The sequence below is a fragment of the Lethenteron reissneri genome, chromosome 26 (assembly GCF_015708825.2).
Source record: "Lethenteron reissneri isolate LAM-NWPU_2019-01 chromosome 26, ASM1570882v1, whole genome shotgun sequence".
Lineage (NCBI taxonomy): Eukaryota > Metazoa > Chordata > Hyperoartia > Petromyzontiformes > Petromyzontidae > Lethenteron > Lethenteron reissneri.
Genome location: NC_083804.1, coordinates 25,630,606 through 25,657,011, shown reverse-complemented (window position 1 = coordinate 25,657,011; position 26,406 = coordinate 25,630,606). Strand labels below are relative to the sequence as shown.

Sequence of the window (26,406 nt, the reverse complement as noted above, 5' to 3'; positions counted from 1 at the left end):
CTGAGCCTCTCACTCACTCACTGAGCCTCTCACTCACTCACTCACTGAGCTCTCACTCACTCACTGAGCCTCCACTCACTCACTCACTGAGCCTCTCACTCACTCACTGAGCCTCTCACTCACTCATGAGCCTTTCACTCACTCACTGAGCCTATCCTCACTCACTGAGCCTCTCACTCACTGAGCCTCTCACTCACTCACTCACTGAGCCTCTCACTCACTCACTGAGCCTCTCACTCACTCACTGAGCCTCACTCACTCACTGAGCCTCTCACTCACTCACTGAGCCTCTCACTCATCACTGAGCCTTCACTCACTCACTGAGCCTCTCACTCACTGAGCCTCTCACCCACTCACTGAGCCTCTCACCCACTCACTGAGCCTCTCACTCACTCACCTACCTTCTCACCCACTCACTGAGCCTCTCACTCACTCACCTACCTTCTCACCCACTCACTGAGCCTCTCACTCATTACCACACCCCCACCCACTCACCCACCAACTCCCTATCTTCCACTGAGCCTCTACTCACTCACTGAGCCTCTCACTCACTCACTGAGCCTCTCACTCACTCACTGAGCCTCTCACTCACTCACTGAGCCTCTCACTCACTCACTGAGCCTCTCACCCACTCACTGAGCCTCTCACTCACTCACTGAGCCTCTCACCCACTCACTGAGCCTCTCACTCACTCACTGAGCCTCTCACTCACTCACTGAGCTTCTCACTCACTCACTGAGCCTCTCACCCACTCACTGAGCCTCTCACCCACTCAATGAGCCTCTCACTCACTCACCTACCTTCTCACCCACTCACTGAGCCTCTCACCCACTCACTGAGCCTCTCACTCACTCACTGAGCCTCTCACTCACTCACTGAGCCTCTCACTCACTCACTTACTGAGCCTCTCACTCATCACTCACTGAGCCTCTCACTCACTCACTGCGCTCTCATCACTCACTGAGCCTCTCACCCACTCACTGAGCCTACCCACCACTCACTGAGCCTCTCACTCACTCACCTACCTTCTCACCCACTCACTGAGCCTCTCACTCACTCACCATCACCTACTTCTCACCCACTCACTGAGCCTCTCACTCACTCACCCACCCACTCACTCACTCACCCACTCACTCACCCACCTTCTCACTAAGCCTCTCACTCACTGAGCCTTCACTCACTCACTGAGCCTCTCACTTACTCACTGAGCCTCTCACTCACTCACCACCAACTCACTTAGCCTCTCACTCACTCACTGAGCCTCTCACTCACTCCCTGAGCCTCTCACCCACTCACTGAGCCTCTCACCCACTCACTGAGCCTCTAACTCACTCACTCACCTTCTCACCCACTCACTGAGCCACCCACTCACTGAGCCTCTCACCTCACTCACCCACTCACCCACCCACTCACCCACCCACTTACCTACCTTCTCACTGAGCCTCTCCTCACTCACCTACCTCTCACCCACTCACTGAGCCTCTAACTCACTCACTCACCTTTTTCACCCACTCACTGAGCCACCCACTCACTGAGCCTCTCACTCACTCACCCCATCACCCCACCACTCACCCACCCCCTTACCTACCTTCCACTGAGCCTCTCACTCCTCACATGAGCTCTCACTCACTCACTCACTGAGCCTCTCACTCACTCACTGAGCCTCTCACCCACTCACTGAGCCTCTCACTCACTCACCCACTCACACCACCACTCACCCACCCACTTACCTACCTCTCAATGAGCCTCTCACTCACTCACTGAGCCTCTCACTCACTCACTGAGCCTCTCACTCACCTCACTGAGCCTCTCACTCACTCACTGAGCCTCTCACTCACTCACTGAGCCTCTCACTCACTCCTCACTGAGCTCCTCACTCCACTCACTCACACCCTCCTTCACTCACTCACTCACCTACCTTCTCACCCACTCACTGAGCTCTCACTCATCACCCACTCACCCACCCACTCACCCACCCACTCACCTACTTCTCACTGAGCCTCTCATCACTGAGCCTTTCACTCACTCACTGAGCCTCTCACTCACTCACTGAGCCTCTCACCTACTCACTGAGCCTCTCACTCACTCACTCACCCACTCACTCACCCACTCACTCACCCACCCACTCACTGAGCCTCTCACTCACTCACTGAGCCTCTCACTCACTCACTCACTGAGCCTCTCACTCACTCACTCACTGAGCCTCTCACTCACTCACTGAGCCTCTCACTCACTCACTGAGCCTCTCACTCACTCACCCACCCACTCACTGAGCCTCTCACTCACTCACTGAGCCTCTCACTCACTCTGAGCCTCTCACTCACTCATGAGCCTCTCACTCACTCACTGGCCTCTCACTCACTCACTGAGCCTCTCACTCACTCACTGAGCCTCTCACTCATCACTGAGCCTCTCACTCACTCACTGAGCCTCTCACTCACTCACTGAGCTCTCACTCACTCACTGAGCCTCTCACCCACTCACTGAGCCTCTCATCACTCACTGAGCCTCTCACCCACTCACTGAGCCTCACTCACTCACTGAGCCTCTCACTCACTCACTGAGCTTCTCACTCACTCACGAGCCTCTCACCCACTCACTGAGCCTCTCACCCACTCAATGAGCCTCTCACTCACTCACCTACCTTCTCACCCACTCACTGAGCCTCTCACCCACTCACTGAGCCTCTCACTCACTCACTGAGCCTCTCACTCACTCACTGAGCCTCTCACTCACTCACTTACTGAGCCTCTCACTCACTCACTCACTGAGCCTCTCACTCACTCACTGAGCCTCTCACTCACTCACTGAGCCTCTCACCCACTCACTGAGCCTCTCACCCACTCACTGAGCCTCTCACTCACTCACCTACCTTCTCACCCACTCACTGAGCCTCTCACTCACTCACTCACTACCTTCTCACCCACTCACTGAGCCTCTCACATCATCACCCACCCACTCACTCACTCACCCACTCACTCACCCACCTTCTCACTAAGCCTCTCACTCACTGAGCCTCTCACTCACTCACTGAGCCTCTCACTTACTCACTGAGCCTCTCACTCACTCACCCACCCACTCACTTAGCCTCTCACTCACTCACTGAGCCTCTCACTCACTCCCTGAGCCTCTCACCCACTCACTGAGCCTCTCACCCACTCACTGAGCCTCTAACTCACTCACTCACCTTTCTCACCCACTCACTGAGCCACCCACTCACTGAGCCTCTCACTCACTCACCCACTCACCCACCCACTCACCCACCCACTTACCTACCTTCTCACTGAGCCTCTCACTCACTCACCTACCTTCTCACCCACTCACTGAGCCTCTAACTCACTCACTCACCTTTTCACCCACTCACTGAGCCACCCACTCACTGAGCCTCTCACTCACTCACCCACTCACCCACCCACTCACCCACCCACTTACCTACCTTCTCACTGAGCCTCTCACCTCACTCACTGAGCCTCTCACTCACTCACTCACTGAGCCTCTCACTCACTCACTGAGCCTCTCACCCACTCACTGAGCCTCTCACTCACTCACCCACTCACCCACCCACTCACCCACCCACTTACCTACCTTCTCACTGAGCCTCTCACTCACTCACTGAGCCTCTCACTCACTCACTGAGCCTCTCACTCACTCACTGAGCCTCTCACTCACTCACTGAGCCTCTCACTCACTCACTGAGCCTCTCACTCACTCACTCACTGAGCCTCTCACTCACTCACTCACCTACCTTCTCACCCACTCACTGAGCCTCTCACTCACTCACCCACTCACCCACCCACTCACCCACCCACTCACCTACCTTCTCACTGAGCCTCTCACTCACTGAGCCTTTCACTCACTCACTGAGCCTCTCACTCACTCACTGAGCCTCTCACCTACTCACTGAGCCTCTCACTCACTCACTCACCCACTCACTCACCACTCACTCACCTCACCACTCACCCACCTCAGAGCCTCTCACTCACTCCCTGAGCCTCTCACTCACTCACTCACTGAGCCTCTCACTCACTCACTCACTGAGCCTCTCACTCACTCACTGAGCCTCTCACTCACTCACTGAGCCTCTCACTCACTCACCCACCCACTCACTGAGCCTCTCACTCACTCACTGAGCCTCTCACTCACTCACTGAGCCTCTCACTCACTCACTGAGCCTCTCACTCACTCACTGAGCCTCTCACTCACTCACTGAGCCTCTCACTCACTCACTGAGCCTCTCACCCACTCACTGAGCCTCTCACTCACTCACTGAGCCTCTCACTCACTCCACTGAGCCTCTCACTCCTCACTCACTGAGCCTCTCACTCACTCCCTGAGCCTCTCACTCACTCCTGAGCCTCTCACACACTCACTGAGCCTCTCACCCACTCACTGAGCCTCTCACTCACTCACCTACCTTCTCACCCACTCACTGAGCCTCTCACTCACTCACCTACCTTCTCACCCACTCACTGAGCCTCTCACTCACTCACCCACTCACCCACCCACTCACCCACCCACTTACCTACCTTCTCACTGAGCCTCTCACTCACTCACTGAGCCTCTCACTCACTCACTCACTGAGCCTCTCACTCACTCACTGAGCCTCTCACCCACTCACTGAGCCTCTCACTCACTCACTGAGCCTCTCACTCACTCACTGAGCCTCTCACTCACTCCCTGAGCCTCTCACCCACTCACTGAGCCTCTCATTCACTCACTGAGCCTCTCACTCACTCACTGAACCTCTCACCCACTCACTGAGCCTCTCACCCACTCACTGAGCCTCTCACCCACTCACTGAGCCTCTCACCCACTCACTGAGCCTCTCACCCACTCACTGAGCCTCTCACTCACTCACTGAGCCTCTCACCCACTCACTGAGCCTCTCACCCACTCACTGAGCCTCTCACCCACTCACTGAGCCTCTCACTCACTCACTGAGCCTCTCACTCACTCACTGAACCTCTCACCCACTCATTGAGCCTCTCACCCACTCACTGAGCCTCTCACTCACTCACTGAACCTCTCACCCACTCACTGAGCCTCTCACCCACTCACTGAGCCTCTCACTCACTCACTGAGCCTCTCACCCACTCACTGAGCCTCTCACCCACTCACTGAGCCTCTCACCCACTCACTGAGCCTCTCACTCACTCACTGAGCCTCTCACTCACTCACTGAACCTCTCACCCACTCACTGAGCCTCTCACCCACTCACTGAGCCTCTCACCCACTCACTGAGCCTCTCACCCACTCACTGAGCTTCTCACCCACTCACTGAGCCTCTCACTCACTCACTGAACCTCTCACCCACTCACTGAGCCTCTCACCCACTCACTGAGCATCTCACCCACTCACTGAGCCTCTCACCCACTCACTGAGCCTCTCACCCACTCACTGAGCCTCTCACTCACTCACTGAGCCTCTCACCCACTCACTGAGCCTCTCACTCACTCACTGAGCCTCTCACTCACTCACTGAACCTCTCACCCACTCACTGAGCCTCTCACCCACTCACTGAGCCTCTCACCCACTCACTGAGCCTCTCACCCACTCACTGAGCTTCTCACCCCACTCACTGAGCCTCTCACTCACTCACTGAACCTCTCACCCACTCACTGAGCCTCTCACCCACTCACTGAGCATCTCACCCACTCACTGAGCCTCTCGCCCACTCACTGAGCCTCTCGCACCACTCACTGAGCCTCTCGCCACTCACTGAGCCTCTCACTCACTCACTGAGCCTCTCACTCACTCACTGAACCCCTGACCCACTCACTGAGCTTCTCACTCACTCACTGAGCCTCTCACTCACTCACTGAGCCTCTCACTCACTCACTGAGCCTCTCACTCACTCACTGAACCTCTCACCCACTCACCTACCTTCTCACTGAGCTCTCACTCACCACTGAGCCTCTCACTCACTCACTCACTGAGCCTCTCACTCACTCCTGAGCCTCTCACTCACTCACTAGCCTCTGCACTCACACCCTCACTGAGCCTCTCACTCACTCACCCACCCACTCACTGAGCCTCTCACTCACTCACTGAGCCTCTCACTCACTCACTGAGCCTCTCACTCACTCACTGAGCCTCTCACTCACTCACTGAGCCTCTCACTCACTCACTGAGCCTCTCACTCACTCACTGAGCCTCTCACTCACTCACTGAGCCTCTCACTCACTCACTGAGCCTCTCACTCACTCACTGAGCCTCTCACTCACTCACTGAGCCCTCTCACTCACTCACTGAGCCTCTCACTCACTCACTGAGCCTCTCACTCACTCACTGAGCCTCTCACTCACTCACTGAGCCTCTCACTCACTCACTGAGCCTCTCACTCACTCACTCACTGAGCCTCTCACTCACTCACTGAGCCTCTCACTCACTCCCTGAGCCTCTCACCCACTCACTGAGCCTCTCACCCACTCACTGAGCCTCTCACTCACTCACCTACCTTCTCACCCACTCACTGAGCCTCTCACTCACTCACTCACCTACCTTCTCACCCACTCACTGAGCCTCTCACTCACTCACCCACTCACCCACCCACTCACCCACCCACTTACCTACCTTCTCACTGAGCCTCTCACTCACTCACTGAGCCTCTCACTCACTCACTCACTGAGCCTCTCACTCACTCACTGAGCCTCTCACCCACTCACTGAGCCTCTCACTCACTCACTGAGCCTCTCACTCACTCACTGAGCCTCTCACTCACTCCCTGAGCCTCTCACCCACTCACTGAGCCTCTCATTCACTCACTGAGCCTCTCACTCACTCACTGAACCTCTCACCCACTCACTGAGCCTCTCACCCACTCACTGAGCCTCTCACCCACTCACTGAGCCTCTCACCCACTCACTGAGCCTCTCACCCACTCACTGAGCCTCTCACTCACTCACTGAGCCTCTCACCCACTCACTGAGCCTCTCCACCCACTCACTGAGCCTCTCACCCACTCACTGAGCCTCTCACTCACTCCACTGAGCCTCTCACTCACTCACTGAACCTCTCACCCACTCATTGAGCCTCTCACCCACTCACTGAGCCTCTCACTCACTCACTGAACCTCTCACCCACTCACTGAGCCTCTCACCCACTCACTGAGCCTCTCACTCACTCACTGAGCCTCTCACCCACTCACTGAGCCTCTCACCCACTCACTGAGCCTCTCACCCACTCACTGAGCCTCTCACTCACTCACTGAGCCTCTCACTCACTCACTGAACCTCTCACCCACTCACTGAGCCTCTCACCTACTCACTGAGCCTCTCACCCACTCACTGAGCCTCTCACCCACTCACTGAGCTTTTCACCCACTCACTGAGCCTCTCACTCACTCACTGAACCTCTCACCCACTCACTGAGCCTCTCACCCACTCACTGAGCATCTCACCCACTCACTGAGCCTCTCACCCACTCACTGAGCCTCTCACCCACTCACTGAGCCTCTCACTCACTCACTGAGCCTCTCACCCACTCACTGAGCCTCTCACTCACTCACTGAGCCTCTCACTCACTCACTGAACCTCTCACCCACTCACTGAGCCTCTCACCCACTCACTGAGCCTCTCACCCACTCACTGAGCCTCTCACCCACTCACTGAGCTTCTCACCCACTCACTGAGCCTCTCACTCACTCACTGAACCTCTCACCCACTCACTGAGCCTCTCACCCACTCACTGAGCATCTCACCCACTCACTGAGCCTCTCGCCCACTCACTGAGCCTCTCGCCCACTCACTGAGCCTCTCGCCCACTCACTGAGCCTCTCACTCACTCACTGAGCCTCTCACTCACTCACTGAACCCCTGACCCACTCACTGAGCCTCTCACTCACTCACTGAGCCTCTCACTCACTCACTGAGCCTCTCACTCACTCACTGAGCCTCTCACTCACTCACTGAACCTCTCACCCACTCACCTACCTTCTCACTGAGCCTCTCACTCACTCACTGAGCCTCTCACTCACTCACTCACTGAGCCTCTCACTCACTCACTGAGCCTCTCACTCACTCACTGAGCCTCTCACTCACTCACTGAGCCTCTCACTCCCACCACCCACTCACTGAGCCTCTCACTCACTCACTGAGCCTCTCACTCACTCACTGAGCCTCTCACTCACTCACTGAGCCTCTCACTCACTCACTGAGCCTCTCACTCACTCACTGAGCCTCTCACTCACTCACTGAGCCTCTCACTCACTCACTGAGCCTCTCACTCACTCACTGAGCCTCTCACTCTCTCACTGAGCCTCTCACTCACTCACTGAGCCTCTCACTCACTCACTCACTGAGCCTCTCACTCACTCACTGAGCCTCTCACTCACTCCCTGAGCCTCTCACCCACTCACTGAGCCTCTCACCCACTCACTGAGCCTCTCACTCACTCACCTACCTTCTCACCCACTCACTGAGCCTCTCACTCACTCACTCACCTTCTCACCCACTCACTGAGCCACCCACTCACTGAGCCTCTCACTCACCCACCCACTCACCCACCCACTTACCTACCTTCTCACTGAGCCTCTCACTCACTCACTGAGCCTCTCACTCACTCACTCACTGAGCCTCTCACTCACTCACTGAGCCTCTCACCCACTCACTGAGCCTCTCACTCACTCACCCACTCACCCACCCACTTACCTACCTTCTCACTGAGCCTCTCACTCACTCACTGTGCCTCTCACTCACTCACTCACTGAGCCTCTCACCCACTCACTGAGCTTCTCACTCACTCACTGAGCCTCTCACTCACTCACTGAGCCTCTCACTCACTCACTCACTGAGCCTCTCACTCACTCACTGAGCCTCTCACTCACTCACCTACCTTCTCACCCACTCACTGAGCCTCTCACTCACTCACCTACCTTCTCACCCACTCACTGAGCCTCTCACTCACTCACTCACCCACTCACCCACCCACTCACCCACCCACTCACCTACCTTCTCACTGAGCCTCTCACTCACTGAGCCTCTCACTCACTCACTGAGCCTCTCACTCACTCACTGAGCCTCTCACCTCACTGAGCCTCTCACTCACTCACTCACCCACTCACCTCACTCACCCACTCACTCACCCACCCACTCACCCACCCTCTCACTCACTCACTGAGCCTCTCACTCACTCACTCACTGAGCCTCTCACTCACTCACTCACTGAGCCTCTCACTCACTCACTGAGCCTCTCACTCACTCACTGAGCCTCTCACTCACTCACCCACCCACTCACTGAGCCTCTCACTCACTCACTGAGCCTCTCACTCACTCACTGAGCCTCTCACTCACTCACTGAGCCTCTCACTCACTCACTGAGCCTCTCACTCACTCACTGAGCCTCTCACTCACTCACTGAGCCTCTCACTCACTCACTGAGCCTCTCACTCACTCACTGAGCCTCTCACTCACTCACTGAGCCTCTCACTCACTCACTGAGCCTCTCACTCACTCACTGAGCCTCTCACTCACTCACTCACTGAGCCTCTCACTCACTCACTGAGCCTCTCACTCACTCACTGAGCCTCTCACCCACTCACTGAGCCTCTCACCCACTCACTGAGCCTCTCACTCACTCACCTACCTTCTCACCCACTCACTGAGCCTCTCACTCACTCACCTACCTTCTCACCCACTCACTGAGCCTCTCACTCACTCACCCACTCACCCACCCACTCACCCACCCACTCACCTACCTTCTCACTGAGCCTCTCACTCACTCACTGAGCCTCTCACTCACTCACTGAGCCTCTCACTCACTCACTGAGCCTCTCACCCACTCACTGAGCCTCTCACTCACTCACTGAGCCTCTCACTCACTCACTGAGCCTCTCACTCACTCCCTGAGCCTCTCACCCACTCACTGAGCCTCTCACCCACTCACTGAGCTTCTCACTCACTCACCTACCTTCTCACCCACTCACTGAGCCTCTCACTCACTCACTCACCTACCTTCTCACCCACTCACTGAGCCTCTCACTTACTCACCCACTCACCCACCCACTCACCCACCCACTTACCTACCTTCTCACTGAGCCTCTCGCCCACTCACTGAGCCTCTCACTCACTCACTGAGCCTCTCACTCACTCACTGAACCCCTCACCCACTCACTGAGCCTCTCACTCACTCACTGAGCCTCTCACTCACTCACTGAGCCTCTCACTCACTCACTCACTGAGCCTCTCACTCACTCACTGAACCTCTCACCCACTCACCTACCTTCTCACTGAGCCTCTCACTCACTCACTGAGCCTCTCACTCACTCACTCACTCACTGAGCCTCTCACTCACTCACTCACTGAGCCTCTCACTCACTCACTGAGCGTCTCACTCACTCACTGAGCCTCTCACTCACTCACCCACCCACTCACTGAGCCTCTCACTCACTCACTGAGCCTCTCACTCACTCACTGAGCCTCTCACTCACTCACTGAGCCTCTCACTCACTCACTAAGCCTCTCACTCACTCACTGAGCCTCTCACTCACTCACTGAACCCCTCACCCACTCACTGAGCCTCTCACTCACTCACTGAACCTCTCACCCACTCACTGAGCCTCTCACCCACTCACTGAGCCTCTCACTCACTCACTGAGCCTCTCACTCACTCACTGAGCCTCTCACTCACTCACTGAACCTCTCACCCACTCACCTACCTTCTCACTGAGCCTCTCACTCACTCACTGAGCCTCTCACTCACTCACTGAACCTCTCACCCACTCACCTACCTTCTCACTGAGCCTCTCACTCACTCACTGAGCCTCTCACTCACTCACTGAGCCTCTCACTCACTCACTGAGCCTCTCACTCACTCACCTACCTTCTCACTGAGCCTCTCACTCACTCACCTACCTTCTCACCCACTCACTGAGCCTCTCACTCACTCACTGAAGCCTCTCACTCACTCACCTACCTTCTCACCCACTCACTGAGCCTCTCACTCACTCACTCACTGAGCCTCTCACTCACTCACCTACCTTCTCACCCACTCACTGAGCCTCTCACTCCCTCACTGAGCCTCTCACTCACTCACTCACTGAGCCTCTCACTCACTCACCTACCTTCTCACCCACTCACTGAGCCTCTCACTCACCTACCTTCTCACCCACTCACTGAGCCTCTCACTCACTCACCTACCTTCTCACCCACTCACTGAGCCTCTCACTCTCTCACCTACCTTCTCACCCACTCACTGAGCCTCTCACTCACTCACCTACCTCCTCACTGAGCCTCTCACTCACTCACCTACCTTCTCACCCACTCACTGAGCCTCTCACTCACTCACCTACCTTCTCACCCACTCACTGAGCCTCTCACCCACTCACTGAACCTCTCACCCACTCACCTACCCTCTCACCCACTCACCTACCCTCTCACCCACTCACCTACCCTCTCACCCACTCACCTACCCTCTCTCCCACCCACCTACCCTCTCACCCACTCACTGAGCCTCTCACCCACTCACTGAGCCTCTCACTCACTCACTGAGCCTCTCACTCACTCACTGAACCTCTCACCCACTCACTGAGCCTCTCACCCACTCACTGAGCCTCTCACCCACTCACTGAGCCTCTCACCCACTCACTGAAGCCTCTCACTCACTCACTGAGCCTCTCACTCACTCACTGAACCTCTCACCCACTCACTGAGCCTCTCACTCACTCACTGAGCCTCTCACTCACTCACTGAGCCTCTCACTCACTCACTGAGCCTCTCACTCACTCACTGAGCCTCTCACTCACTCACTGAACCTCTCACCCACTCACCTACCTTCTCACTGAGCCTCTCACTCACTCACTGAGCCTCTCACTCACTCACTGAACCTCTCACCCACTCACATACCTTCTCACTGAGCCTCTCACTCACTCACTGAGCCTCTCACTCACTCACCTACCTTCTCACTGAGCCTCTCACTCACTCACCTACCTTCTCACCCACTCACTGAGCCTCTCACTCACTCACTGAGCCTCTCACTCACTCACCTACCTTCTCACCCACTCACTGAGCCTCTCACTCACTCACTGAGCCTCTCACTCACTCACCTACCTTCTCACCCACTCACTGAGCCTCTCACTCACTCACTGAGCCTCTCACTCACTCACTCACTGAGCCTCTCACTCACTCACCTACCTTCTCACCCACTCACTGAGCCTCTCACTCACCTACCTTCTCACCCACTCACTGAGCCTCTCACTCACTCACCTACCTTCTCACCCACTCACTGAGCCTCTCACTCACTCACCTACCTTCTCACCCAATCACTGAGCCTCTCACTCACTCACCTACCTTCTCACTGAGCCTCTCACTCACTGAGCCTCTCACTCACTCACCTACCTTCTCACCCACTCACTGAGCCTCTCACCCACTCACTGAACCTCTCACCCACTCACCTACCCTCTCACCCACTCACCTACCCTCTCACCCACTCACCTACCCTCTCACCCACTCACCTACCCTCTCACCCACTCACCTACCCTCTCACCCACTCACCTACCCTCTCACCCACTCACCGAGCCTCTCACCCACTCGCCGAGTCTCTCACCCACTCACTCACCCACCCACTCACCCACCCACTCACCCACCCACTCACCTACCCACTCACCGAGCCTCTCACTCACCCACTCACTGAGCCCCTCACTCACTCACCTACTCACTCACCCACTCACTCAGCCTCTCACTCACCCACCCAGACTTTCACTCACCCACTCACCGAGCCTCTCACTCACCCCCACCCACTTACCCACTCACCTACACACCTAGCCTCTCACTCACCCACTCACCGAGCTTCTCATTCACCTACTCACCGAGCCTTACACTTACCCACTCACCGAGCCTCTCACCCAGTCTTTCACTTACCCAGCCTCTCACTCACCCAGCATCTCACTCACCTACACACTCACCCAGCCTCTCACTCACCTCGCCTCTCACTCGCCTACGCACTCACCCAGCCTCTCACTCACCCAGCCTCTCACTCACCTACACACTCACCCAGCCTCTCACTCACCTCGCCTCTCACTCACCTACACACTCACCCAACCTCTCACTCACCTCGCCTCTCACTCACCCAGCCTCTCACTCACCCAGCCTCTCACTCACCCAGCCTCTCACTCACCTACACACTCACCCAGCCTCTCACTTACCCAGCCTCTCATTCACCTCGCCTTTCACTCACCTACACACTCACCCAGCCTCTCACTTACCCAGCCTCTCACTCACCCAGCCTCTCACTCACCTATACACTCACCCAGACTCTCACTCACCCAGCCTCTCACTTACCCAGCCTCCCACTCACCTACACACTCACCCAGCCTCTCACTCACCCAGCCTCTCACTTACCCAGGCTCTCACACAGCCTACCAACTCACTCGCCTACGCACTCACCCAGCCTCTCACTTACCCAGCCTCTCACTCACCCAGCCTCTCACTCACCTACACACTTACTCAGACTCTCACTCACCCAGCCTCTCACTTACCCAGCCTCCCACTCACCTACACACTCACCCAGCCTCTCACTCATCCAGCCTCTCACTTACCCAGGCTCTCACACAGCCTACCAACTCACTCGCCTACGCACTCACCCAGCCTCTCACTCACCCAGCCTCTCACTCACCTACACACTCACCCAGCCTCTCACTCACCTCGCCTCTCACTCACCTACACACTCACCCAACCTCTCACTCACCTCGCCTCTCACTCACCTACACACTCACCCAGCCTCTCACTCACCCAGCCTCTCACTCACCCAGCCTCTCACTCACCTACACAATCACCCAGCCTCTCACTCACCTCGCCTCACTCACCTACACACTCACCCAGCATCTCACTCACCCAGCCTCTCACTCACCTCGCCTCTCACTCACCTACACACTCACCCAGCCTCTCACTCACCCAGCCTCTCACTCACCTACACACTCACCCAGCCTCTCACTCACCCAGCCTCTCACTCACCTCGCCTCTCACTCACCTACGCACTCACCCAGCCTCTCACTCACCTCGCCTCTCACTCACCTACACACTCACCCAGCCTCTCACTCATCCAGCCTCTCACTTACCCAGGCTCTCACACAGCCTACCAACTCACTCGCCTACGCACTCACCCAGCCTCTCACTCACCCAGCCTCTCACTCACCTACACACTCACCCAGCCTCTCACTCACCTCGCCTCTCACTCACCTACACACTCACCCAACCTCTCACTCACCTCGCCTCTCACTCACCCAGCCTCTCACTCACCCAGCCTCTCACTCACCCAGCCTCTCACTCACCTACACAATCACCCAGCCTCTCACTCACATCGCCTCTCACTCACCTACACACTCACCCAGCCTCTCACTCACCCAGCCTCTCACTCACCTCGCCTCTCACTCACCTACACACTCACCCAGCCTCTCACTCACCCAGCCTCTCACTCACCTACACACTCACCCAGCCTCTCACTCACCCAGCCTCTCACTCACCTCGCCTCTCACTCACCTACGCACTCACCCAGCCTCTCACTCACCTCGCCTCTCACTCACCTACACACTCACCCAGCCTCTCACTCATCCAGCCTCTCACTTACCCAGGCTCTCACACAGCCTACCAACTCACTCGCCTACGCACTCACCCAGCCTCTCACTCACCCAGCCTCTCACTCACCTACACACTCACCCAGCCTCTCACTCACCTCGCCTCTCACTCACCTACACACTCACCCAACCTCTCACTCACCTCGCCTCTCACTCACCCAGCCTCTCACTCACCCAGCCTCTCACTCACCCAGCCTCTCACTCACCTACACAATCACCCAGCCTCTCACTCACCTCGCCTCTCACTCACCTACACACTCACCCAGCCTCTCACTCACCCAGCCTCTCACTCACCTCGCCTCTCACTCACCTACACACTCACCCAGCCTCTCACTCACCCAGCCTCTCACTCACCTACACACTCACCCAGCCTCTCACTCACCCAGCCTCTCACTCACCTCGCCTCTCACTCACCTACACACTCACCCAGCCTCTCACTCACCTCGCCTCTCACTCACCTACACACTCACCCAGCCTCTCACTCACCTAGCCTCTCACTCACCTACACACTCACCCAGCCTCTCACTCACCTACACACTCACCCAGCCTCTCACTCACCCAGCCTCTCACTTACCCAGCCTCTCACTCACCCAGCCTCTCACTCACGCAGCCTCTCACACAGCCTGCCAACTCACTCACTTACATACTCACCCAGCCTCTCACACAGCCTACCAACTCAGTCACCTACACACTCACCCAGCCTCGCACACAGCCTACCAACTCACTCACCTACACACTCACCCAGCCTCTCACAGCCTACCAACTCACTCACCTACACACTCACCCAGTCTCGCACACAGCCTACCAACTCACTCACCTACACTCACCCAGCCTCTCACACAGCCTACCAACTCACGTTAGCCTCTCACGCACCCCAGCTTCACCCAGTCTCTCACTCGTCCAAGCCGCTCAATGCAACTCTTGCTTCCCCACCTCGTGTGTCCTCGCGGCTGTGTGGTGGTGGTAGCCTCGTGACTCTACTCGGCCGTGTCTCCTGACATTTTTGTTCTCTGTTTACGCTCTTAATGTGAGCTGCCACAGCGGTGTGACGGCTCGCAACACCACGGATTTACCATGCCGTAGTCGCCAATTACAATTCAATCTCCCGGTGCGGCAGTTGAAAAGAACGTTTCACGTTCCTGAATTCCTTCTCCCGCTCAGTCCTCCCAGCAATATATATACAGTACTGTGTAACACAGCGTTTAGGTAAACCACAGTTCATGGGCAGGTCGCACATGGTAGAGATAAGTGTGGGTACACCGAACTCTTTCAAGATGTCTGGCTGTCAGTGGGAATATTAGTTGGGTCCAATACCCTGTCGAGCTCGTGGAGGTTGCGTTCCGCTAGCAGTAGAGTGTGCGAGTCCATTGCATGCGTGTGGTTGCGCCTTTTCCTTTTACAACTCCTAGAATAACGCTCTCATCGTGTGTTAGTGTCACGTGTTGGTGTGCAGAGTGTATTCAATACAACGCGCCTTTATTCATGGAACGCATGCGTGAGACATTAACACTCAGAACGCATTCCCCAGTAACACTGTTGCCCTCAAACGGGAGGAGGGGGTGGGACTTTATAAACACGTTCCTTCGGAGTGGGCAGGTAGGAACTTGGTTGGACAGCGCGGCGTTCAGGGAGTGGGGGGGGCAGTTGGATGAGTGGGCATGTTGACCCTTCGCCCCCACCCTCCCCAACATCGTCAACCAATCGTGGCGTAGCTTGGTGTTCGGTGGGGAGGTGCATGGGTGGGCAGAATTCCGGATATGCACGACAGACAGACAGACATATTCCCTGGTGGGCAGTGTGGAACCTGTTGTTCCTACCTGTATAACACTCTAGGTAACTAAGACTCACACACACATACACTCTATCTCGGCTTCGCTGGGCGCTGCGTTGCACCGCTAGTCGAGTAGATAACCTTGCGTTCAATAAACCCTCGGAGCCAGAATGAACGTCCAACTCCAATCGTCATTTATTGATTGTAACAGGTAAAACTGGTGAGAAAACACAGATACAGCCTCTGTTATAATCCAGAAACACCAACACAATGAACACCACAGCATCAGAACATTGTCTTAGATAACAATAGATCCTGGACGGACCAGGCCCCTACATTACCACTGAACAGCTAGACTAGAGCACAAGCCGGTGCGTTGCATACAGGCACATCGTGTATTCATCCGACTGCACCCCAAATGTACAGCATTACACATAACACTAAACTGTGGATGAGATACTTCGTCATCTTTACTCTCAGGATCGCAACATAGGCACAAGTCTGACTCGACCTACTAAATCACAAGTAACATCCACAATAAGGAAAGTCGCAGGCTTCGTTACTAACTAGGCCTTGTATTTACTACAACAACTTAATGGCACCATAAAGGCATTTACATCACTATAACGGTCATTCCAACATTACAACAGCATACCTAATAAATGAACTTGAACTTGAACAACAGCATTGCCAATGTTATAGGAATACAAACAAACTTACAGACAATGCTTCTTAAGCTCCCACAATGGACAAGTGCGGCTGTGGTCTCACTAAGATGCGATGCGTGCCGCCATCTTCAATTATCAGTAAGATGGCAGATGCCCGCGTGGTTCACTGAAAATCTAACATCGTCACTTCCTGGTCACGTGACCAAAATTAGCAACAAAAACAGGAACTTCCTGTATACATACGCTCCACATCTGCCGTGAGGCACGACACTCCCCGTCTGGTATCTAGGAGATACCATTTATTTCCTATCTCATAAACAAGTGTATAACAACTTCAATGGGTCAACTTATTTGTCCATATCTTTCCGAGAGAGAAGTAGTACTATCTCGACTATGGGCCTGATGAAAGTTCTTGTGACACCTTGCTTCGCAATCATAACCTCGACCTTTCAAACTTTTCCATCGGCACTTGGAATCGACTTGAGGATGCGGCCCATTGGCCACTCATTCCGTTTGGCTTGGTTGTCCTTCAGTAGGACGAGGTCGCCTTCTTGGATGTCTGGTCTGTTAGACTGCCACTTGTTGCGCACTTGGAGTGTCGTAAAGTACTCATTTTTCCAGCGACGCCAGAACGTGTTCGCGAAGCTCTGCACTGGTCTCCATTGACGTCTGTAGAGGTCTGCAGTGCTGGCCTCCTCGGTAGGTGCTGTGAGCACATCTGTCTTCTGGGTAAGAAGTGTAGCAGGAGTCAAGATGAATGGTGACTCCGGGTCAGTTGAGACGGGGATCAAGGGTCTTGAATTAATTATAGCGACGTGAAGTCGTCGTCGTCGTCGGCTGTCGGCATGGCAACTCGAAGCTGGCGGGCCAAGCTCATGAGCTTCTGCAGTACGAGTGACTCCACAGCGTCTTCATCCATGCGAGGGTAGGCAACCCATGCCATGGCCAGCAGCGCGCTGCGGTACCCCATCGCCGACTCGGAGGCCTTCTTCCTCCTCGCATCGAAGCGGTGACGTGCTTCAGACGGGGGTCCATAAATCAGCCGCATCTGATGAAGGGCATCCGTGAGCGTGGCACGTTTCGCTCGTGGCACCGCAAGAAGTGCTGCTAGGGCGTCGTCGTCGAGCATGGCCGGGAGGCCCTGGAGCGCTTCATACTCCGACCAGCCGGACGTCTCTATAAGAGAGACGAACCGGCGTTCGAACGCTGCCCACTCACCCCCCTCTGAAGAAAATGCCTTGAGTTCCGGCAGGCGTTGCTGGACGTGAGCCCCGCGCTCGTTGCCTGGCAACCCGGCTGAAGCTGGCTTCGCGTTCACAGCACTGTCACTCGGCGGTGAGGGACGCAGCGCTGATGACGCTGCGTTGCTAGGTTGCAGACAGCTGTCACTCGGCGGTGAGGGACGCAGCGCTGATGACGCGGCGTTGTTTGGTTTGACCACACTGGGCCCGGAAGTGACGTCGCTCCCAGCGGTCATTGCTCCCCCGGCAGAAGTGACGACACACCCGGATGTATTTGCGGCGGGAACGGCTGCCATCCTTGTGTTGGAGCCGGCGGAATGGCGTGGCCGCTGCGCCGCCTCTCTCCCTCCTGTCTCCGCCTGTGAGTGACGCATGTCGTCCAGGATGGAGACAGTGGCGTGGAGCAGGTCAGTGAGGCGAAGCAGCGTTTCCTCCATTGCTGCTCCCGACACTGGAGGAGGATCGGCAGGTGTGGTGGACGGCTGCTCAGACGGCGGTGCGGCGTCGTTGTCGGCCCGAGTTGGCTGCTCCGTCGCCGCTTGCTCCTCGACATTGCCGTCAGGACTGAAGGTACGTGGCTTACTTCTTGTCTCCATGGCCACTTCTGACGCCAAATGTTACGGGTTCCGGAGACACTTGTAGAGGTAACTTCTTTATTACAATCCAACAGCACTCCAACAGTCCAACAGTCCTGATACTCTGTAACAACTCCCAGGTACACAGCCTAGGTACACAGCCTAGATACACTACTCTGGCTACGCTCTGGAACTCACCCTCACAAGGTCGTAGAGTCGGGATTTCCAGAGTCCCACCACTGGCTCTTACAGCGTCCCAGGGTCCTCAGATGGCTGGTCTTGGGTCTTGGATCTTGAGCTACGACTGGCCCTGATCGTCCAGGGAGCTCCCCTTTTATGCCTAGTCCCCAACGAGGGGTGGGGCCGTGTGCGCCCCCAGATATCCCACAGAGCACACACAGCCCCCCCCCCGTTGGTGGTGCCAAGCGGCTTAAGCGCCTGGGCCACCCGGGAACCCAACGCCTGGCGCCAAGCGGCTTAAGCGTCTGACCCGCCTGGGAACCCAGCGCCTGGCGCCAAGAGGCTTAAGCGCCTGGCCCGCCCAGGGTCCCAGAGCCCCCAGCAGCCCCTCCCTTCTTATGTCACTACACATGGAACCAAAGCAGGTACTGCCAGAAATGATATATTTTAGAGGAACTGAACCCAAAACCTGGACCGCCAAAAACATCACAGCTCCCAGTTCCAGTTGGGCTTCATGTTGGTCCCACGAGTTCCCTGCAAGTGCCACAAAAAAATATCCACACTCCCAGGATCGGTGAGTTGGCCTCAGTCTGCAGTCAGACAGGGAAGACCAAGGACGTGCATGCTTCCTTCAGTGCTCTGTGGCTTCAGGTGCTTCATGTTGACTGTCGCCTAATTCTCAGTCAATTAATACCTACCTTTTTTTGCAAAGAAGGATATATATACACATAATACAGCCAAATAGTGAAACACCTGTATCCAGACTGCATAGTTATCAGTGGTGGTCGGCCAATCAGTTTCAAAGACAATGCATATATGATCAGAGCATGTTTGGTTGCATGTTTTGCCACAAGTATGTGTGGTTAATGCAGACTTGATGCCTTGAAAAAGGTAGCTATTTAGTCTTTGAACATCTTAACACCTGTTTTATTGCCAGAAAGGGGAAATCGTATTCTTATTTTTTCACCATTTTGACACTGGCACATAAGTCCCATAAATATAGCTAATGTGTTTAAAAAATATATGTATATTTAACTTATTTTGCAGTGTACGTAGCCAACCGTGCTAAATGGAAAAATAAGCCTTTTCTTTTCAACGCCCTTGTGGGGTTCACTTTTGCCTAGAAACCGGTTCCGGAACCGATCGGGTTGAGCTCGAACCACATCCAAACCCAGAATCGTTCAGCTTCCGTTCCACATCACTGCCGCACATTAGAAATTGAGGTGTGTGCGTGCAGGGTTGAACAGGAAGGAGACGGCAGAGGTGGTGCACAACACCACAGAGGGGGGCTGCAGGCAAGTAACTCGCACCAAGACTCCAGGAGACATGTGTAGTGTAAATTACGCACAGCAAAGCTGGTCACAGATAGCCCTCACGTGAGCCCCAGAAAGGGTAGTGCAGGACACCAAAGAGCTAAGGTGCAGGCAGGTAACTCTTACCAGTGCCTCAGCAGAGGTAGTGGAGTACACCACAGAGCAAGGGTGCAGGCAGGCCACCCTCATCAAAGCTGCAGTTGGGATGTGCGACACACTCCAAAGTTGACCTGCTGAAGTTAATCTCCCAGGCAGAACAATTCAGTTCACAGCACAAACCCAGCAGGGACAAGTAGTACCTTGCAGTACCAGCGAAGCGTCGTACTCAAATTGTAAATGTTGTGGTTTCACACTTCAACACACCGGTGGGCTAAAGCAGTGAACTATTTGTCTTTTGTCAACGTGACACTTTTTTACTGATTGGCCGTGTCGGGTGGTGGAGGGTTACGACACATTTATAAATAACGCGATCTAAACCCAAAAACGGTGATTATGAATAATATTGGTCGCGAAAGCCTACATGTTAAACTGAATAACCTCTATGGGGAGGATACTTTTCTTAAAACCAGAAAATTGGAGAAGCTCCGCATTAAGCGGATGAAATTGATATCTTCATTGGCGTTCCTCAAAAGGTGCAGAGATTCGAAGGTAATACCAAACGCAGTTAAAATAACACATCACATAAAGTCTTCTAAAGCTAACAAAATACTACACAAAGCTAGCGAATTATTATTAATAGAGAGAATACAACACAATAGGAGTGAATTATCCAACATTTCTGAAACGCTAAAGCATTTACATTTAAATATAAGCAATAGTGTGTCCATGCATGATTGGAATATAATCGACACTATAACACAACAATCGGCTGATAATGTGTTTAATCTAACAAATGCTAACCAAATTGACAAATGTTCTAGACTTTACAATAAACAAATCCCTATTAAAAACGAACAATTTAAAAACTAAACCGTAATGAACTTTAACACGTAGGCTTTCGCGACCAATGTTATTCATAATCAACGATTTTTGGGTTTAGATCGCGTTTATTTATAAATGTGTCGTAACCCTCCACCACCCGACACGGCCAATCAGTAAAAAATGTGTCACGTTGACAAAGACAAATAGTTCACTGCTTTAGCCCACCGGTGTGTTGTAATTACCAGCGAAACGTCGTACTCAAATTGTGAATGTTGTTGCTTCAACACACCGGTGGGCTAAAGCAGTGAACTATTTGTCTTTGTCAACGTGACACATTTTTTACTGATTGGCCGTGTCGGGTGGTGGAGGGTTACGACACATCTATAAATAAACGCGATCTAAACCCAAAAATCGTTGATTATGCGTAATGAACTTGACTAACACTGATTTAACCACTGACATGATTTCTGTCCTTTCTAAAGGCCTTAACTTTGCCGTTACCCCAAGCTCAATTCCAGTGGATGAGATCATTGCTGAGGTAGAATCAGCAGTAAGACTCCTTCTACATAATGAGGCAGAGATGACTAGACACGAAGTTGCCAAAATAATTTAGAATAGTAAAGTACCAAAAGTAAATATTAGCTCGAACGAGGCAAAAGCCTTAAGAGAGCTTCGTCTAAATAAAGATATTCAAATCCTAGCAGCTGATAAGGGCCGCACTACTGTAGTGATGTCACAGGCCGATTATGATAATACAATTAAAGATTTATTAGAGGAAAGTACCTACATTAAAATTAAACGAGATCCAACTAATACTTTGGAACGTAAGACTACTGCAATCATTGCAAATTCATTAATCCAAAAAAATGAGCAATTCCTAATTAAGCCAAGGGCTTCAAAACCACCTAGACTGTATGGGCTACCAAAGATCCATAAAATCGGCATCCCTTTACGACCCATAGTCAGTACAATTGGCTCTGCCACATAAATTAGCAAAATATGTAACTAAACAAATACAGCCCTACATCGGTAGGACATCATCATTCATAAGAAATTCAGAACATCTTGTGAATATGATCAAAGATATTAAACTTAACCCTAATGATATTTTGGTGAGATTTGATGTGATTTCGCTATTCACTAAGGTTCCAGTGAGCGAGTCGCTTAAATTACTTGATACACTGGTAAAGAATACAAGTTTACCAAAAGATATTCCGAAACTCGCTGACCATTGTTTAAATAACACTTCTTATGGAGAGGCGAATTCTTTAAACAAAGGGAGGGAGCAGCAATGGGCTCTCCTTTTATCTCCTGCTATAGCAAATTTGTACATGGAAAACTTTGAAACCAGAGCACTTGCCTCGAGCACATTAAAACCATCCTTTTGGTTTAGATATGTGGATGACACTTTGGTTGTCTGGCGACATGGTAAAGATACATTTAACGATTTTCTAAATCATCTCAATGCACAAAACCCGGCCATTCAGTTCACCATGGAAATGGAGGTGAATAACACACTCCCGTTCCTAGATATTTTACTTGGGCATGGCCTAAATGGTAAAATAACACACAGCGTTTACAGAAAGCAAACGCACACTGATGCCTATCTGAATGCAGATTCACATCATCACCCAGCTCAGAAATCCTCTCTTATCAAGACGCTCATACATCGGGCTAAAACAGTGTCAGATGGTGAAAGTCTAGTGAGAGAGATTAAACATGTTAAAGAAGCACTAAGACAGAATGGCTACAATAATGTTCAAATTAACAGAGCACTAAATGCCAAATCACGATCGCAAAGCAACATTGCAGAAAGCGATCAGATTATCAAAACAATAAAAATACCATTTATCTCAGGAGTAACTGACAAATTAGCCCGTGTTTTGCAAAAGCAAGACATTACAGTAAGATTTCGTACAGTACACAAAATTCAACAACTAGTAACGTGCACTAATGACGAATTACCTAAATTATCAACAGAAGGTGTATATTGGATTAATTGTGTATGTGGCAAATGCTATATTGGACAGACAGGGCGTAACGTTAGTGTAAGACTAAAAGAACACCAGAGAAATATTAAACTATCGCAAACACAACTGTCGGCAGTTTCAGAACATGCATGCTAACAGGGACACTCAATTGATTTTGACAACGTTGAAGTATTGTGTAAAACTAGTTACTACTGGCAAAGACTAATTAGAGAATCCATTGAAATTGAGAGAAACAGAAATAACTTTAATCGCTCAGACAGCTACAGGCTTAGTGCGGCCTGGAAGCGTATTATTAAATAAGATACATTACAATTCCTTATAAGGGAAACAAACACTAACTGATTACTAATGTAGCATAATCACAATAAAACACATGCCAAATGATTACTAATCTACAACTCGCATCGTAACAATAGCCTGATTATTAATCTAGTATATAATTACAATAACCCCCCCTCAAATCTTTGCACCTGATGAATTAATGAGTTAATGATGACGTCACCCTGCTGCTGCTCTATATAAGAACGGGAGACACAGCAGAGCCTCACCATTCTGGCGAATTGCCCGATGATGCTGGATGCAATTACCAGCGAAACGTCGTACTCAAATTGTAAATGTTGTGGTTTCACGCTTCAACACACCGGTGGGCTAAAGCAGTGAACTATTTGTCTTTTGTCAACGTGACACTTTTTTACTGATTGGCCGTGTCGGGTGGTGGAGGGTTACGACACATTTATAAATAACGCGATCTAAACCCAAAACCGGTGATTATGAATAATATTCTTTCGCACTGTACGTAGCCAACCGTGTGTGTGATGTCATCAAGCAGGTGTGAGTGGTGATGTCACAACGATACAAAAGAGCTTGAGAGCGCTGTGCCCAGTCAGACAGGAATCCAGCCAGGTCATCAGGCTACACAACTTTTTTACTGGTAGGAACCTCCTGGTTACACCAGCCCACAGGGGATTATTGTGTCCGTTCATCTGTCTGTCGTGCATCCAAAAATGGGAGGGGTGGACCTGGGTGGAGAGGGGAAGGTGGGGAGGGGCTGGGTGGGGTGGAGAGGTGCTGGGTTGGGAGGGTGGGGCTGGGTGGAGGGTGGCAGGGGTGGGGCTGGGTGGGGAGGGGCTGGTCACCCCGGGATGCCCTTATAAAACGCAACGTTTAACCTACTCACGCCGGCTTGTGCCCGCCCTCACAGTCGGGCATATTTGCGGAATACACCAAGCCGCCGTTGACCCTAGCCATTGACCGAGCAACCCAACGTTCCTACCAGCTCCCTCCGCAGGAATGTGTTTCTGATATACTATAACACTTGTGTACCCAGGAAAGCTTCGCTGAGTCTCATGATTTATTTTTATGAGGGTCCTGGCCAACTTTTCACAGTAGGGGGTGATGACAAAAATCCAGTAAGTTGTATCTTTTGAGCATTTTTGTGGATATTTACAAAAATGTAGCCCATGCAACCAGGGCGCAATGGCTGAACTCTTGCAAATGACGTCACGGGATCTCTGAAGGTCCATTGTGAAGCAGACGACATGTGTAGTACCTGTTTGTTAATAACAGCCACAGCATTAATCGGGACGGTCGTTAGGTTCGAAGCATGAAACCACTGCAACAAGTGACGAGTGCGCTGCCGCCACCCCAACAGCCAACATGGACTGCAGCCATCGTGATAATCGCGGAAAGGCCTCTGAATGTTCGACAACGCACGTGGGGACGGAGGGCATTTGATTTAAACTTCATCGTCGGAACGGCACTGGAGAAGAATGCTCCATGGGCTGATGATTGCTACGTATAATCCAAATTGAGTAATTTGCAGATAATATTTAAAGTTTGGGACGTAACGCTGGCACACAATGGCAAATGACATTCAGAGATATTTAATGTACGTTGTGAAGCAGGTGGTGCATAGTACTTCACGTTTATTACACCCGCGATAGTAACCAGGGGCGAACTGTGAACCTCACCAGCAAGTGGCAAACGTGCTACCGCTGGGTCATGCTCATTGGTGGAAATGTAAAGGTCGAAATGCCGGTCTTACACCCTGCACCATTATTAAAGCCAGCACGACACACAAGGGGGTGGGTGGCCACCACCAGTGCTGATATTTACACACTGCATCGGATGTTCATTTAAGGCTGAGTTGACCTTGGGGAGGCTCAGGACCGACTTAGATATTTCTCACCGATGTAGGCCATGAGCGGGAGTCGAGCTTGAGTCACACACACCCTGAAACTTCCCTCAAGCTCACACTCCCTCCCACCATCACACCAACAACAGCCGCTATTTGCCACTAAGTTACGGTGATGTCACTAAAGTGATTTTGCCAGGCCAGGTGTACTTTGAGGCCACCTGAAGTGTCGAATGCTCGTTGACAGGAGGTCACGAGACAGATCCAGTTGCCATGGGTTAACTGCGGTAACTGACAGAGGCATTACTTGTGGGTTGGTGTCCAGCACCATACCCGGTCGCCTCTTTCTCCCAAGTGGCGATGTTTACACATCGCACCAGGAACTCATTTAAGGCAGAGTCGACCTAGGGGAGGTCAGGACTGGTTCAGATAATTGTCACCGGTGTTGGTTTCCGTGAGGTGGAATCGAACTAGGGTCTCCTGAGTTTGTAGCGCAGCACGCTAACCATTGCACTACTGCCCCCTTTAGGTAGTTGCACTTCTCACACAAAAAGACAAAGATATCCCGTATAGCCTTAACAGACTTTAGGGGCAAGTGCTGTTCATGAGCACCTGTGAAGGCCGGCATGGCACACGAAGGGGTGGGGGGCCAGCTCCACGCCCGACTGCCTTTGTCTCTCTGGTGGTGATGTTTACACACCCCTCTGGGTACTCAGTTGAGGCTCACCTACACACCATCACAGACTCATACTCTGGGTCGTTTCCCCTCTGCTGAAAATCGTTGTGGAGGAATAGGAACTGGTCTGAAGAGTGCTGATACGCACATGGTTGGTGAGAAGTTCCGATGTGGAATGCTGGCATACACCGGCCCACTTCCACTGCTGGACTTACACTCTTAAAAATACTTGACCCGAGGAGAATTTATACTTTGCAAACGGTGCACTTTTCCATCCAATGCACAATGACAACACCCACACATATTTTGTTTTGCACGAGGGTCTAATGTTGCACTAATAAGACAAGTGTTGGTTTCGTTATGTCATTGC

At 52.8% G+C, this 26,406-nt stretch overlaps 1 protein-coding gene across 3 annotated transcripts in view; it reads left to right on the top strand.

Annotated features, from left to right (window-relative positions):
• Positions 1-24,043: 24,043 nt before the first annotated feature.
• The window catches only part of LOC133347936 (alsin-like), a 92,401-nt gene continuing 90,038 nt past the window's right edge, over positions 24,044-26,406 (top strand). Inside the window, exon 1 of one of the 3 annotated variants that reach the window (XM_061560695.1) lies at positions 24,044-24,157. The gene's annotated coding sequence lies outside the window, so the exon portion shown is untranslated. The remainder of the gene's footprint in view (positions 24,158-26,406) is intronic. The other 2 variants (XM_061560694.1, XM_061560693.1) reach the window with 2 other exon arrangements.